This window comes from Aotus nancymaae, unplaced genomic scaffold (assembly GCF_030222135.1).
Source record: "Aotus nancymaae isolate 86718 unplaced genomic scaffold, 86718_ANA_hifiasm-v0.15.2.pri h1tg000099l, whole genome shotgun sequence".
NCBI lineage: Eukaryota > Metazoa > Chordata > Mammalia > Primates > Aotidae > Aotus > Aotus nancymaae.
In genome coordinates this window covers 7,375,296-7,392,428 of record NW_026988514.1, presented here as the reverse complement: position 1 = coordinate 7,392,428, position 17,133 = coordinate 7,375,296, and positions in this window count along the sequence as shown.

The following is a 17,133-nucleotide window of genomic DNA, read 5'->3' as shown; positions in this document are numbered from 1 at the left end:
TTTGTATTTTTAATAGAGACAGGGTTTCACCATGTTGGCTAAGCTGGTCTTGAATTCCTGATCTCAAGTGATTTGTCTGCCTTGGCCTCCCAAAGTGCTGGTATTACAGGCATGAGTCACCATACCCTGCCTGAAAATCTTTTTATATGTTTCTTATTACTTTTCTATGAATTGCCTATTGATAGACTTTGCCCATTTTTCTATCAGGTTGTTTATATTTTGCTTGTGAATTCACATAAACCCTGTACATATTCTGAATAAGAATATTTTGTAGGTTTTTGTTGTTGTTGTTGTTGGTGCTGTTGTTTTGCTTTGTTTTGTTTCTGAGATGGAGTTTCACTCTTGTCCCCCAAGTTGGAGTACCATGGTACGATCTCGGCTTGCTACAACCTCCACTTCCTGGGTTCAAGCAATTCTTCTGCCTCAGCCTCCCAAGTAGCTGGGATTATAGGCACCATGCCTAGCTAATTTTTGATTTTTTGTTTTGTTTTGTTTTGTTTGTTTTCTGAAAATTTCAAAAACCAATTTTGTATTTTTAATAGAGAGTGGACTTCATCATATCAGCCAGGCTGGTCTCAAACTCCTGACCTCAAGTGATCTGCCTGCCTTGGCCTCCCAAAGTGCTAGGATTACAGGCGTGAGCCACCATGTCCAGCCCAGGCTGTAGGTTATAAATGTTGCAAACATTTCTTCCAGTCTGTCACTTGTCTTAACTTTGTTTATAGATGGTTTGGCTACATTCTCATAGCTTTGATTATAGTACATTATTATAATTGTTCTTTTATATTCTTACTTCTTGTTGTTAATCTCTTAATGTGCCTAATTTGTAAATTAAACTTTATCATATGGGCTGGGTGAGGTGGCTCACACCTGTAACCCCAGCACTTTGGGAGACCAAAGTGAGCAGATTGCCTGAGGTCAGGAGTTTGACACAAGCCTGGCTAACATGGTGAAATCCCATCTCTCTTAAATATACAAAAAATAATCCAAGCATGCTGGCGAGTACCTGCAATCCCTGTACTCAGGAAGCTGGGGCAGGAGAATCACTTGAACCCAGGAGGTGGAGGTTGCAGTGAGCTGAGATCATGCCACTGCACTCCAGCCTGGGCAACAGAGTGAAACTCCATCTCAAAAAAAAAATTATCATAGGTATGTATAGGAAAAAACAGGATATATATATAGAGTTTGATACTACATGAGGTTTTGGGCATCCATACAGGCCTTGGATCATATTCCCCCACGATAAGGACAAACTACTGTATAAAACGTTTCTATTGGCCAGGCGCGGTGGCTCACGCTTGTAATCCCAGCACTCTGGGAGGCTGAGGTCAGGAGTTCAAGACCATCCTGACCAACATGGTGAAACCCCGTCTCTACTATAAATACAAAAATGAGCCAGGCGTCATGGCACACACCTGTAATTCCAGCTACTCAGGAGGCTGAGGCAGGAGAATCACTTGAACCCAGGAGGCAGAGGTTGCAGTGAGCAAGATCACGCCACTGCACTCCAGCCTGGGCAGCAAGAGCCAAACTCCGTCCAAAAACAAAGCAAAACAAAACAAAAAGGTTTCAAGAATTCCTTGAAATGCCCTTCCATAGTCACACCTACTTCCCTCCCACCTCACCTCCTCCTTAACTCTTCCAAACCATTAATCGGTTCTCCATCTCTATAATTTTGTCATTCAATAATGTTATATGTAAGTGGCATTATACCATAGGTAGCCTTTTGGGATTAGCTTTTTTTCACTCAGTATACTTCTTTGAAGATTCATGCAGGTTGTTGTGTGAATCAGTCATTTGTATCTTTTTATTGCTGAGTAGTGTTCCATGGTATAGACGTACCACAGTTTGTTTAATCATTCACTCATGTAGAACATCAGGATTGTGTTCAGATTTTGGCTATTACAAATAAACCTGCTATGGACATTTATGTTCAAATTTTTGTGTGAACATATGTCTTCATTTCTCTGGAGTAAATGCCTTGGAGTGCAGTTGCTGGGTCATATGGTAGTTGCATGTTTCGTTTTTTGAAAAACTTCTGCTCTTTTCCAGAGTAGATGTGCCATTTCACAGCCCCATCAACAATGTGTAGGTGATACAGTTTCTCTGCATCCTCACCAGCATTTGGTGTTATGTGTTACCCATCCTGATAGATATGTCATGATATCTCATTGGGGTTTTAATTTGCATTTCCCTGATGACTAATGAGCATCTTTTCATGTGCATGTTTGTAATCTGTATATCCTCTTTGGAGAAATGTCTCTTTATGTCTTTTAGCCCTTTTCTAATTGGATTACTTTTTTTTCTTACTGTTGAGTTTGAGAGCTCTTTGCATAGTCTATATGCCAGACTTTGTCAGATATGTGGCTTGCAAATATTTTCTCTTGGTCTGTAGCTTGTCTGTTCATCCTCTTAATAGGGTTGTACATTGAGCAAAAATTTTTAATTCTGATGAAATCCAGTTTATCAGTTTTTCATTTTATGGCTCATGTTTTTGGTGTTTAGTCTGAGAGTTTTTCACCTCATCCTAGATCCTGAAGATTTCCTCCTATTTCTCTAAAAGTTTTATTGTTTTACATTTCACATTTTGGCTCATCATCCTTTAATTGTGTATAAATTGTGAGACTTAGGCTGCAGTTCATTTCTTTTCACCTATGGATGGCCGACTGCCCCAATATCATTTGTTGAAAGGCTGTTCTTCCCCCATTGATTTGCTCTTGCACTTTTGTCAAAAAATCAGTGGAGCATATTTGTGTGGGTGTGTTACTGGGTTCAGCTTTATTGAGATACAATTCACACACCATATAATTCATCCATATAAAATGTATCATTCAATTCTTTTTCAGCATATTCACAGAGTTGTGCAACCGTCCGTACAATTTTAGAACATTTCATCACCTGATGAAGAAATCTCTGAAAGAGGAATTTTACCACCTTAAGAATATCAAGTGGTTTTAGTTATTTGTAGATTCTGGATATTAGCCCTTTGTCAGATGGGTAGCTTGCAAAAATTTTTTTCCATTCTGTTGGTTGCTGGTTCACTCCAATGATTGTTTCTGTTACTGTGCAGAAGCTCTTAAGTTTAATTAGATTCCATTTGTCTATTTTGGCTTTTGTTGCCAATACTTTTGGTGTTTTGGTCATGAAGTCCTTGCCTATGCCTATGTCCTGAATGGTTTTGCCTAGGTTTTCTTCTAGGGTTTTTATGTTGTTAGGTCTTATGTTTAAATCTTTAATCCATCTGGAGTTAATTTTTGTATAAGGTGTAAGGAAGGGGTCCAGTTTCAGCTTTCTGCATGTGGCTAGCCAGTTTTCCCAACACCATTTATTAAACAGGGTATCCTTTCCCCATTGCTTGTTTTTGTTCAGTTTGCCAAAGATCAGATAGTTGTAGCTATGTGGTGTTACTTCTGAGGCCTCTGTTCTGTTCCATTGGTCTTTATCAAATATACAAGAAAAAAACATACAACCCCATCAAAAAGTGGGCAAAAGATATGAACAGACACGTTTCAAAAGAAGACATTTATGTGGCCAAAAAACGTATGAAAAAATGCTCATCATCACTGGTCATTAGAGAAATGCAAATCAAAACCACATTGAGATACCATCTCATGCCAGTTAGAATGGCAATCATTAAAAAAATCAGGAGACAACAGATGCTGGAGAGGATATGGAGAAATAGGAACGTTCTTAAACTGTTGGTGGGAGTGTAAATTAGTTCAACCATTGTTGAAGACAGTGTGGCGACTTCTCAAGGATCTAGAAATAGAAATACCATTTGACCCAGCAGTCCCGCTACTCGTTATATACCCAAAGGATTATAAATCCATCTATTATAAAGACACATGCACATGTATGTTCATTTCGGCACTGATTACAATAGTGAAGACTTGGAATCAACCCAAATGTCCATCAAAGATAGACTGGATAAAGAAAATGTGGCACATATACCCCATAGAATACTATGCAGCCATTAAAAAGGATGAGTTCATGCCCTTTGCAGGGACACAGATGAATCTGAAAACTATCATTCTCAGCAAACTGACACAACAGAAAACCAAACACTGCATGTTCTCACTCAAGAGTGGGTGTTGAACAATGAGAACACATGGACACAGGCAGGGGAACATCACATACTGGAGTCTGTTGGGGGGCCAGGAGCTAGGGGAGGGATAGCAGTGGGTGGGGAGATTGGGGAGGGATAACATTAGGAGAAATACCTAATGTAGGTGACGGGGGGCGGGGCAGGGAGTGGGTGGGGGCGGGGATGGAGGCAGCAAACCACCATGGCATGTGTATACCTATGTAAAAATCCTGCAAGATCTGCACATGTACCCCAGAACTTAAAGTAAAATTTTAAAAAAAAAGAAAGGAACAATATCAAGTTGATCAAGACCTGCATCATCTTAAAAATCATCTTTGGGTGCCCCAAAGTGCAGAAGGCGCCTTCTATGATAAGCCTGAGATACAGGAGGCATTGGTCATAGGCCCGGATGGTCAGCTTCACCACCAGGCTGCTGAAGCCCTCTGACAAGCTCTGCACCGCCACCATTGTCTCCCACAGGCCTCTTCTGCTCCCATCCTTGGCCTTTGGGCCCCAGCCATCTGCCTCTGTCCTCCTGCTCCACTGCAGCCGGCCATTCCACCTCCCCAGGCCAGGTAGGGCAGGACGTGGACACAGCAGGGACTCTAGTTTCCCTTTGGAGGCAGCAGGATTCAGAGGCAAGTTCAGCCCCTAAGCCTCTGCTGCCTCCTCCCCTGCAGCAACTGAGGCCTCTCACCTCCTGGAGCGAACCCCCTGGAGAGCACAGCCAAGATTTTGGACTTCAGGAAACAGCCTCCAGGCCATCGCTTGCCCTCGGGCTGAGGGCGACGGATCCCTGCCTATCCGCTCACAGGCGGCTGCACTCTCGCCCTAGCCCTCCGGGCCCAGATGGGAAGCCCCTCTTTGGGCAGGCCTAGCCGGGTTCCTGCGGAGTCCCCAAGGGACGGGGAGCCCACGCCTGCCCAACCCCGCTCTCAGGCCACCTCCTCTGTCAGCGTCTCCCTCCGTCGCCACCCTGGGTTTGGACTCCGCGCGGCCAGGCACCCCGGGTCACCCCCTCTCGACCCAGGACGAGCTCACGCCGCCGCCTGCGCGCTGGCCTGGGAGCTGGGAGGAGCCCACGTTAGTTTCCGAAACCCAGCGCTGGAAGGCCCTCGGCGGGCAGGAATTCCTGGGCTCTGAGCGAATTTTCCCGACGGCGTCTGTCCGGGCGCAGGCAGAAGTCCCGCGACGGGACGCGGGGTCGTGTCCCGGGGCAGCGGGGAGGAGCTGCGCGGGCGGGGAGGGGCCAGGGCTGAGCGCGGGCCGCGGGCGGCTGCCTCGGCAGGGGACCCTCCGCTTGGGGCCTCCCCGTCCGCGCCCCTCTAGCAGGCCTAAGCCGCACGGCCGCCCCGGGCTCCATTTCTCTCCCTCCCGCCGCGAGAGCGGCCCGCTGGGGAAGGTACGAGGTGGGGAGGGCGCGGACGGTTCCTGACGCTGAGCCTGTGGACCAGGCCCGCGCCCACCGCAGGAACCTCCCCGGGAAAGGCCGGGGAAGATGCCATCGGCCCCTGAAGACTTCCTGGACAGAGGGAAAGGATGGTGGAGGGAGGGAGTGTTGCGGGCAGAGGCGCCTGGAGGGCAAGCAAGATTCTGGGGTGGCAGCGGAGACTGGGTGGAAGGAAGGGGGTTCTCTGTGGCCGGCATCAGGGGCTCCAGGGCAGGGCTTGGAGATAGCTAGGCCCAGCCACGGGTCTCAAACGTTATACCTGACATTTCAGTGCTCAGCCTCTCAAGTAACTGGGACTACAGGCAGGTGCCACCACGCCCAGCTTATTTTTGTATGCTTTGTAGAGACCGGGTTTCACCATGTTGCCTAGGCTGCTTTCAGACTCCTGAGCTCAAGCAGTCCACTTCCCAAAGTGCTGGGATTATAGGTGTGAGCCACTGAGTGTTTGAGTCCAGATTTTCTTTTCAATTGCAATGTTAATACATGATCCTTACAAAAACACTAAAATGCACACAAAAAAGTAAGGGGATAGAATATTCATATCTTCCTGTTTAAATTCAGTCACTTAGTTGAGTTTATCATTTAGTGTTTTCCTTGAGTTTTTCTTCCCTTACATGGTATTCAAACTTTTACCAAAATTGTGGTTATTAAGATTGTCTCAGAAGCGTTTTTCCATCATATGATAAACTCCTGGGTAATTGCAATATTGAGCAGGTCACCCAGTCCTGGTTTGCCAGATTTAGCTTCATTCCTGAACCCCAAATTCCAGTGAATCTACAAATATAAATGCAAATGCCACTTGGTTTCCTTTCCTTTTGCATTATAATAAAAATTAAGAAAGCTGGCTCTGACACTTATTAATCCTATTTTTCCTGAAAAATCTTTAGGCAATGATAAACACAGTGACTGAGAAATCCCATCAGGATAATTAACTTCCAGTGGAAGCAAGGAGGACGTATAGGCTGAGGTTAGTTAATAAGATTGGGGTAGCCTCCTATATAATATGAAGTGTGTGGGCTAGAGATGATGGCCTTAGGGAATAGTCAATGTCATTGTTGGTTGGGTTCAGATTGATTTCATAAGGAAGTACCGAGCTATTGAAACATCGGCAGATTGAGACATCACTTCATTATTTAAACCCAACCGAGAGAGTTTGCATTATGTTCTCAGTGGTTGACCCGGGATGGGAAAGGAGATATTTGCCTTTATTCACGCCATGAATCACAGCTAGACAGAGGATTTCTGTTGACCACTCAGGAAGTTCCAGGAAATAGGCTTTATGTTTTGAGCTCAGAGACTCAGTAGCAGAGTGTTCAATGTCTTCTAGAAACTGGACTTCATCATTGCCTGTGTCTTTGCTATTCAGGCCTTGATCCACAAACCGGAAGCATCAGCATTACCTAGGAGTTTGTTGGCAATGCAGAATCCCAGGCCCCACCCCAGACCTACTGAATCAGAATCCAAATTTAAACAGTATTCCCAAGTGACATGCACATTAAATTAGAGAGGCACTGCTCTCTGTAACATCAAGAATGCTTCAGCCCTTTAGAGAAAAATTATGCCCTAAGTAAGGCTGTCAACAAAAAAGGAATCATAAAGAGGATCAACTTTGTGGCTTAATTTTCAGTGAGTTTATCTTTAAATATGTTAAATAAAAACTCTATCTTTACTTAAACAATTGAACAAGCCAAAAAAAAAACCCCATTAAAAATGGGGCAAAAGACATGAACAGATACTTCTCACAAAAAGGCATACAAGTGGCCAAAAAACATGAAAAATTGCTCATCGTCACTAATCATCAGAGAAATGCAAATCAAAACCACAATGAGATACCATCTTACACAAGTTAGAATGGCCATTATTAAAAGTCAAAAAACAACAGATATTGGCAAGGCTGCAGAGAAAAAGAAACACTTATACACAGCTTGTGGGGATGTAAATTAGTTCCGCCACTGTGAAAAGCATTTTGGGATTTCTCAAAGAATTTAGAACTGCCATTCAACACAGCAATCCCATTAGTGGGTATATGTCCAGAAGAAAACAAGTTGTTCTATCAAAAAGACACATGCACTTGCAGATTCATTATGGTACTATTCACAATAGCAAAGTCATGTAATCAACCTGGGTGCTCATCAACAGTGGATTTGATAAAGAAAATGTGGTACCTATACACCACAGAATCTTAGCCAAAAAAAAAAAGATAGAATTATGTTCTTTGTGGCAACATTGTTGCAGATGGAGGCCATTATCCTAAGTGAATTAAGGCAGGAATAGAAAACCGGATACCACATGTACTCACTTATAAGTGGGAGCTAAACATCAGGTATGCATGGACATGGCAACAATAGACTCTGGGGACTACTGGGATGAAGGCCAAGGTTGAAAAGCTAACATGGTCAGTACCAAGGTACCATGATCAGTACCTGGATGATGGGACCATTTGTATCCCAAACCTCAGCATCACAAAATATACCGATGTGAAAACCTGCACATGTACCCTCTAAATTTAAAATAAAAGTTGAAAAAAAATTATAAAAAAACCCTCCATCTTGTCCAGGTGCAATGACGTACCTGTATTCCCAGCTATTTGAGAGGCTGAAGCAGAAGAATCTGTTCAGCCCAGGGGTTCATGTTCAGCATGGACAACGTAGTGATATCTCATCTTTAAAAAATCAAAAACAAAAACTCCATCTTGACTATCTATACATCAAGAGTTTAAATATTTGGGAACATTTTTCCTTTTTCCACTTCCTCAAAGGCAGTTATTTCTCTTCCAAGTGCCACTTGGGAGTTTCTCCTACTATGACTTTTATGGAAGACCACAGAAATGTGAAATGGGAAGGCCTTACTTGTGTGTGATTCACAAACAGGCATTTCATTTAGGAAGGTTTGCATTGCATTCATATACACATTTTTGAAGTTTATAATTATTGTTAATCATTTATGTCTGGCTCTATTCTTCTCTTTGGCTTCTCATCCTTCCGTGGTCATGTCTCGGACCAGACCCTGACTCAGAGAAAGGGCCCAGCTGAGGTTACGGATGCACAATCCCCTCTTTTAAGACAGGGCCAAAGAAATAAATCTCTAGGAGGTTGGCTAATTGTCCTCTTAATTCCTAAAGCTAGAGATTTTAGCATAATTACTAAAGGAAATGAGATCTAGCTGCATCACGGAAGAAAGGTTAATGCACTTGTCCCACCAAGTGTGGAACAGTGGGCAGCCAGAAAGCATCTGAGCTTTCAGGACCAAAGGCAGCGCCCGGACCTCCGCTTTGTTGCCATCTGGTGACCTGGCAGCTTTTGCCACTGCAGGCACAATTCCCAGCTCTGGATTTACAGCATCTTGGGGAGTCACAGAATCTCTAATGTCTCTAGCCTTCAGTATTAATTTATTTTTAAAAAAAAACTAACTAATGAGTAGCACTTTACAGTCAAGGGAGTAGAATGTTATAAAAGCTTGGCAAACTCTCTTTTGCCAAGCCTTCCACCTTCCTATACATCTCTGCCAGCATCTCTTTCCTCCTCCTCTGCCCAGAGTTATGGGCTCTGAGGGGGTCAATTACTGGGTGACCTGTTAAGGACTCTGAGGCTTCTCAGGGCATCCAGATTATAGGAGTATTCTTACAGCCAGTTGTAAACACATATTAGAGACCTCAAAATGTCCACTGTGGAATGCTTTGTTGGGAAATCTATCCCAAAGGACCAAGTTTAAAAATAGTAAAGTTACACACATAGAGATGTTTCTTGCAGCATTATTTGGAATAGCCCCAAATTAGAAATAACCAAAAAGTCTAATTGTAAGGAAATGGCTAAATAAATTAATTACAGCTATATGATGGCCTATTTTCTAATGTTTAAGAAATGTGTTCACGAAGAGTGTTACATTGAAAAATACTTCTGATAAAATGCTCTAATAGTCAACAAACACTTATAAAGCACTTACTGTGTGCCAGGTATTGTATTTAGTGCTTTAAAATTTTGAATTTAACTTATTTAATTCTCACAACAAGTCTATGAGGAAAATATTGTCTTTTTGTTTTTTGTTTTTGAAGATGGAGTCTCACTTTGTCACCCAGGCTGGAGTGCAGTGGGGTGATCTCAGCTCACTGCAAACTCTGCCTCCTGGGTTCAAGTGATTCTCCAGCCTCACCCTCCTGAGTAGCTGGGATTACAGGTGTGTGCCACCATGTCCAGCTAATTTTTGTATTTTTTAGTAGAGACGAGGTTTCACCATGTTGATCAGGCTGGTCTCAAACTCCTGACCTCATAATCCGCCCGCCTTGGCTTCCCAAAGTGCTAGGGTTACAGGTATGAGCCACTGCGCCTGGCCAGAAAATATCGTTATTATCATCCCCTTTTTGAGGAAGTTAAGACATGAAGAGATTAGTCCAACCCAAGGTTTAATGCCAGTTAAGGGGTAGAAAAAAATTCAAACTTGTATGTACAATATAAACTCACATATATATATATATATATATAGAAAGATAAAATTTTAAAGTTGCCCTTTTTAAAAACTTTTTTTATTGAGCTGTAACTTGTATAGTAGGTTGGTGCAAATGTAATTGCTGTTTTTGCCATTGCGTACAGTTAAGTACATCAGTTTTATGTGCACAGCTTAATTTTTATATGGTGTGTACCCACTAACTGTGATGCAGATAAGCACAAAGATAGTTTCCAGCATCCCAGAAGGCTCCCAGGGACTGCCTCCCAATCAATGCTTCCCAGAGGCAGCCACCATTCTGATCTATACTGCATATGATCCATACAGGCATATGTTGATTGAAAGAAGTCAGATATAAGAGATTTATACTGCACTATTCCATTTATATAAAGTTCAAAACCAGCCTAAGTTATGGGTTAACCTAATCTATGGGTTAACTTAGGCTGGTTTTGAACTTTATATAAATGGAATAGTGCAGTATAAATCTCTTGTATCTGACTTCTTTCAATCAACATATGCCTGTAAGATTTATCCTTATCGGATGTCTCAGTAGTCCTTTCACTGCTGTATAGTATTCCATTGTATGAATATACAGCAATTCCTTCACCCATTCCACTCCTGTTGGACTTTAGGATTTTTTTCTACTATAAATAATGGTCCTATGAATATTCTAATTTGTGTCTTTTGGTGGACCTAAGCCCTTATTTCTATTAGATACATTTCCAAAAGTAGCATTGCTGAATCTCGGGGTATGGTAGATACTGCCAAATGGTTTCTCCATTTGGTATGGCAATATCGTAGGAGAAAAGCCATGACACAGGAAGTGATCAAGGACTTAACACTAAACCCCAAATCCATCGCTGAGTCACCCTGGATCTCAAGCGTGTAAACTGTAGGGTGAAACAAACTTATGTGAAGTATTTGGTGTGCATAGGGAGTTATATAAAGGTGTGTAAAAGTTCTTGTAAAAAGCTATTTTCAGGCCAGACACAGTGGCTCACGCCTGTGATCCCAGCACTTTGGAAGGCCAAGGGAGGCAGGAGGATCACCTGAGGTCATGAGTTTGAGACCAGCCTGGACAACATGATGAAACTCCATCTCCGCTAAAAATACAAAAATTAGCCAGGTGTGATGGTGCACGCCTGTAATCTCAGCTATTCGGCAGGCTAAGGCAGGAGAATTGCTTGAACCTGGGAGGCGGAGGTTACATTGAGCCGAGATGTTGCTACTGCACTCCAGCCTGGGTGACAAAAGCGATACCCGGTCTCAAAAACAACAATAGCAACTATTTTTAGTCATTAAGGTCCAATCACTTCTGCTATGCATGGATGGCAAATACATGGTGGCTTTCCCTTTGATGAATTATGTTTTCTTTGCCATTGCTGAGAATATTATAGCTTAGCTCTGTCTGAACAATGACATCAAATTGTAAGTTGCCTGAGTCATCGTGGAAGAGACAGGCCCAAGGGAAAAAAGCAGGGCCTAATAAACTAGCCTCTGGGTCACAGGCTAATGGCATTTTTCTCCAAAGGGATGAGCTAAGCCTGCAGCCAGACATTGTCAGTGACTGTTGAGGAGATCTGAATGCAAAATGTGTCACCTGAATCAGGATTAGTGGATGCATGAGACTCTTGTTTCCCTAGCAAGTAGATTCTTACCTTACTGAGTTCTACCATGTGCTAGGGACATGATCCCTGCTTTCAGGAGGCTCACAGTCTGCACAGTGAAAACAGGTAAGTAAACGGGAAATTATGACCCAGCATGATGAGTCACATCTGATAGAAACTGCAGGGTCCAAGGCCTAAGAAGGGCAGATTTTAATGTCTTGAAGAATTAAAGTTGACACAATGTGAGTCAAGAAGAAGAGCAATAGAACTTTTGGGCAAATAGCAATGCACCTGAAATTTTTAAAAAGTTAGCTTTCAGATCCATCACGGTGGCTCACGGCTGTAATCCCAGCATTTTGGGAGGCCAAAGTGGGTGGATCATGAGGTCAGGCGTTTGAGACCAGCCTGGCCAACATGGTGAAACCTGGTCTCTACTAAAACTACAAAAATTAGCTGAGAGTGGTGGTACACGCCTGTAATTTCAGCTACTCAGGAGCCTGAGGCAGGAGAATCGCTTGAACCCGGGAGGCAGAGGTTGCAGTGAGCCAAGATGGTGCCACTGCACTCCAGCCTGAGCAACAGAGCAAGACTCCATCTCAAAAAAAAAAAGCAAAACAAACAAAAAACCCGTTAGCTTTCAGAGGCCAAAAGAGGCCCTGGAGTCTCTCAGACACCGGAAGTATATTACAGAGGGACTAGTTCTAACCTGCAGACTCAAGAGCAAGGGATTGCACATGTAAGAAAGGACTTGCCAGGTGTCCTGGTTTCTGAATGCACACTTTGCATGTGGGGTCCTGGAAGTCCAGGTGGTTTCTCTGGGCTCAATTTCCCTACCTGGGAATAAGTATAGACAAGAGGATCTCTGCAACCTTCTTTCCAGGTAGGACATGCTATGGCTGCTTATTATTTTTAAACAGCACAGAATTGCATCATCTCAAGTCATCTCCCTGCATTTTATCTATCACTTCATGGTATAATTTAATTTTACTCGTGAACCCATTGTACATATCAAACTACAGGCTACATGAAAAAAAAAAAAAAGCCAAGCCAGAGAGAACAGAAAGAGAGACAATGGTTTGAGGCCACAATCTAGGGTGAAAAAATGAGACCCTTTTAACTCTTGAGTGTTCATGATGCAAAGTGAACCTGAGACCATCCAGGAATGGACGAATGAATGAGGGCCACTCCTCCTGCACGAACTTCACCTTCCTTCCACCATCCTCAAAGTACCATGTCTAAAACTAGGATATTCGTCAGTTAACTGGAGTTGGATGGGAATGAAATCCAAGTCCCACCTCCATGAATTCCAGCCACACTCACAGGCAGAAAGCACACAGAGTGGAAATGGGCATGTGAACAGGGCCCTGAAGTCTGGAAGGCACTGAGCACCAGAAACTGACAGCTCTTTCGCCTTAAGAAAGCCTGCCCGTGCTTTGTATTTTGTCTGTAAATACCTGTTTACTGAGTTGAAAAGCAAACAGCCTGGGTCTGCCTTAAAATAAAGTGAACACCAAAAAGGAAAGGCCCATCCCAGTTCAGTGGCTCATGCCCATAATCCCAGTGCTTCAGGAAGCTGAGGCGGGAGGATTGCTTCAGGCCAGGAATTTGACATCAACCAGCCTGGGCAGCACAGCAAGACCCATCTCTACAAAAATTTAAAAATATAGTGGTGTGCACCTGTAGTCTCAGCTACTTGGAAACCTGAGGCAGGAGGATCTCTTGAGCCTGGGAGGTTGAGGCTGCAGTGAGCCATGATCATACCACTGCACTCCAGCCTGGGTGACAGAACAAGACCCTGTCTTTAAAGAGAAAGAAAGAAAGAAAGAAAAGACCTGCCATAGAGGGGGAAAGAGATAGTAGCATAACAATCTGTGCTGTGTGCAAGGCTGGAGGACAGAAAGCTGATATGAGCATGACGAGGGAGGAGTCCTCATTCAACACATTGACTTTTGCAGTCTGCTCTGTGCTCAGTGCTAGGAACTCAGGGATGAGATAGCCAATCGGTGTCCTGCTAAAGCAGAATGACAAGACAGACACACACACAAATGAGAACAAAACCCTGTGCTGAGAACGCTACGTTCTTCCACTGGAAGCATTGCAGGACCTGCAGCGGCAGCACCACCTGGGGGTTTGTTAGAAATGAATCTTAGGCTCCAGAACCAGAATCTGCATTGTACCAGGAACTCCAGGGTTTTAGAAGCACGGCTGCATAGAGTAAGGGGCCCTGGAGAGCTTGCAGCGGGAGGAGAAGGGCTGATTCTGTCTAAGAGGATCAGGGAAGGCCTCCCCCAGGGAGTAACATTTGGGCTGGATCTTCAAAGATGAGTAGGAACTTAATTTGAGAAGAAAGGGAGGAAATTCCAAGCAGAGGAATGGGTAGGATGAGATGGTGACAGACTGCAGAGAGATGACGCTGAACTGGAAACGGGCTATAATCTGATTTTGAAGACACCTGTATTCATCTACCATACTAGGGAACTTCAGTTTTGTTTTTCTCCTGAGGATGAGAATCAAGTAAGGAGGAAGCACATTCTCCAGGCACCGTGCTGCTGTTTAATCAGTGCAGGGTGTTCAGTGTACATTAGAGATGCTGAGGACCTTGTTCACAGTGGAGATTTGCTTTCAGGGAAAATAGTCAGTAAAGACTAGTGCCCTCCAGGTTGTTCACAGAGGGTGGGAGGGTCCTGTATTTAAAGAGAAACAGGAAAAAAAAATGTTTCCATCTAAGGACTCTTTTTTTCCTGAAGGTGATAAAAGCAAGGGAACTATCAATTACTCTAAATGGTAGTAAGCCAAAACATGGTGCCAAGGGACTGGAAAGTAATTTTTCTTGGAGGCAAAGTAGCAACTGTTTAATCTTTTAAACAGCCTCATGGAAGCCAAGGCAGAGAGAGAGAGAGAGAGAGTTTGCTTCACCTTAGCAGAAACCTAGTTGTAACTCAGGACTCAGAAGCCTGGTATTGTCCAAAGATGGTCCACAGACACACCAGTCCATGGAGCCTGCCCTGCCTAGGACCCCGGCTGGAGGTGTGATTGCCTTCCCCATGCAGGCCCAGGCCCTCCTTCAGCTCCCAACTGGCCAGATCCTCTCAATGACAAGCCAGAGGAAGTTATGTGCTTTAAAAAATGCCAGAGGACATTTGTCATGCTCTGTTATTATAATGATTATTGATTGCTTAAGTGGTCTTGTGTGTGCGGAACAATATAGCACATCCAATCTAGCACAGATAATTCAGACAGCTCCTACTTTTAGAGATAATGTTGTCCTAGCATCTGAAGATGTTTTACTGTAGCAAAAGTCCTTGAGCCATTGGGACTGTTGACTGGGGGGTATAGTATGTGAGAAGTAAAAGGAGGGCATTAGCAAACAGGACTAAACTCTGCTGCAATGCAGAAGAAGAAAAAAAAAAACGTGGGGGCTTCTGGTATTAGCTCTCATTAAATACTGGCCCTATAATGAATGCTTTCCAGCACTCATCTCTAATTTACTCCACAACCCTACAAGAGAGCTGTCATTAGCCCCATTTTCAAATGAGTAACCTGGGGTCCAGTGAGGGTGGTTGTCAGGGCACCACAGCCAAGCTGCACAGAGCTGGTATTCAGGTCTAGCTCAGCCTGTTGTGGACCACAGCTCACCACTCTGACTTCCTGGAGTGCACTGCCCTGCCGTTCAGAAATCTCTAAGATGCTGCAAGTTTGCTGAAAGTTTGTCTAGCCTTCGGAAAATTCACACAAAAGAAAAAAACACAGAAAAGGCAGAAAACAGACAAAATTCTCATAGGTAAAATATGAATTAAATAGTGATTATTAAATCACGTAAAATTTGTAAATTATATATAAACATATATAACTTTTTATTGAAAAAGCTTTATTTTACAAAAGGCTTCAAAATAGGTTTTATGTATCCAGCTTCTAAACGTAATCTGTTCACAGATATTTAGTTTGTAGTTTTTTCAGAATAGTCATTTCTATATTTCGCAGATGAAGAGGATCTCATATAAGCCCAAATCTCTGGATCCATTTGATTCCTTAAGACATTGGAATAAGCAAATCAATGAGCATTTATCTATCACTACTCCTTTAAAGATGCTGTGTTAAATCCTGGAGGAGAAATGATGGTGAAGGAGATACAGGTTCATCTCTAAAATGTCTCTCTCCAGCGGGGGAGGTGAACCAATCAAGTAGAAAATTATGTTTGGAGAAAATTATGTAAAAGAGGAGTGTTGTCACTGTTGCTTTTAATGTTGGGTGACAAAAAAATTAGAGAGAAAGAGAGACAAAGGTTTCTCTGGACTAAGTAATATTCAGATGACACTTACTATAGGCACTCAGAAAGGAGAAATGAGATCGGGTTCAGGAAGGAAAGCATTACAAAGCCAAGACTTGTTGCTGGATTTAGAAGGGAGGTAAGATGCCAAAAGGCAGAAAGTAAATGTATTTACCAGAGCCAAATAAAAGTACACAGGAAGATATATTTAGGGAAGAGTATGCAAACTAATTTGAATTTGAAGAAACATTTGCAAATGGACTAAAGAGTGTTAAGCTGGAAAAGACAGGTTGGAGCCATACCATCAAGAAAGTCTTGAAAGACTCATGCCCTAATTTTGGGACAGCTCTCTTTGGTGTGGCAGCCATGGAAGGTTTTTGATCTGCTTAAAGTGCTTTCTTCCTTTTCAATGGACAGAGCTGGAAGAACTGGATATGCACATGCAAAAAAAATGAAGTTAGATCCCTTATCTCACACCGTATACAAAAATCAACTCAAAATAAGGCTGGGCATGGTAGCTCAAGCCTATAATCCCAGCACTTTGGGGGGCTGAGATGGGTGGATCGCCCTGAGCTCAGGAGTTCAAGACCAGCCTGGGCAACATGATAAAACCCTGTGTCTACCAAAAATACAAAAAAAAAAAAATAGCTAGTTGTGGTGACCTGTTCCTACAGTCCCAGCTACATGGCAGGCTGAGGTGGGAGGACTGCTTGAGCCTGGGAAGCAGAGGTTGCAGTGAGCCAAGATCACACCACTGCACTCCAGCCTAGGCAACAAAGTAAGATGCTGTCTCCAAAAAAAAAAAAAACAACTCAAAATAGATCACAGATGTATATGTAAGAGCTAAAATATACAACTCTTAGAAGAAAACACAGAAGTGTTTTCTTGAATTAAGCAATTACTTCTTAGACACAACACTAAAAGCACAAATTATAAAAGAAAAATTGATGTTGAATTTAATAAACATTTTTAAACTGCATTTAAAACAACACCATCAAGAAACAGAAAGGAGGCCTGTTGAGTTGCTCACGCCTGTAATCCCAACACTTTAGGATGCCAAGGTAGGAGGATTGCTTGAGGCCAGGAGTTTCAGGCCAGCCTGGGCAATATAGTAAGACTCCATCTCTACGAAAAAATTTTTTAATTAGCTGGGCCTGGCGGTGCACACCTGTAGTTCCAGCTACTCAAGAGGCTGAGGTGGCAGGATCACTTGAGCCCAGGTGTAAAGACTGCAGTGAGCTATGATCATAACACTACATTGTAGCCTGAGAGACAGAGCAAGACC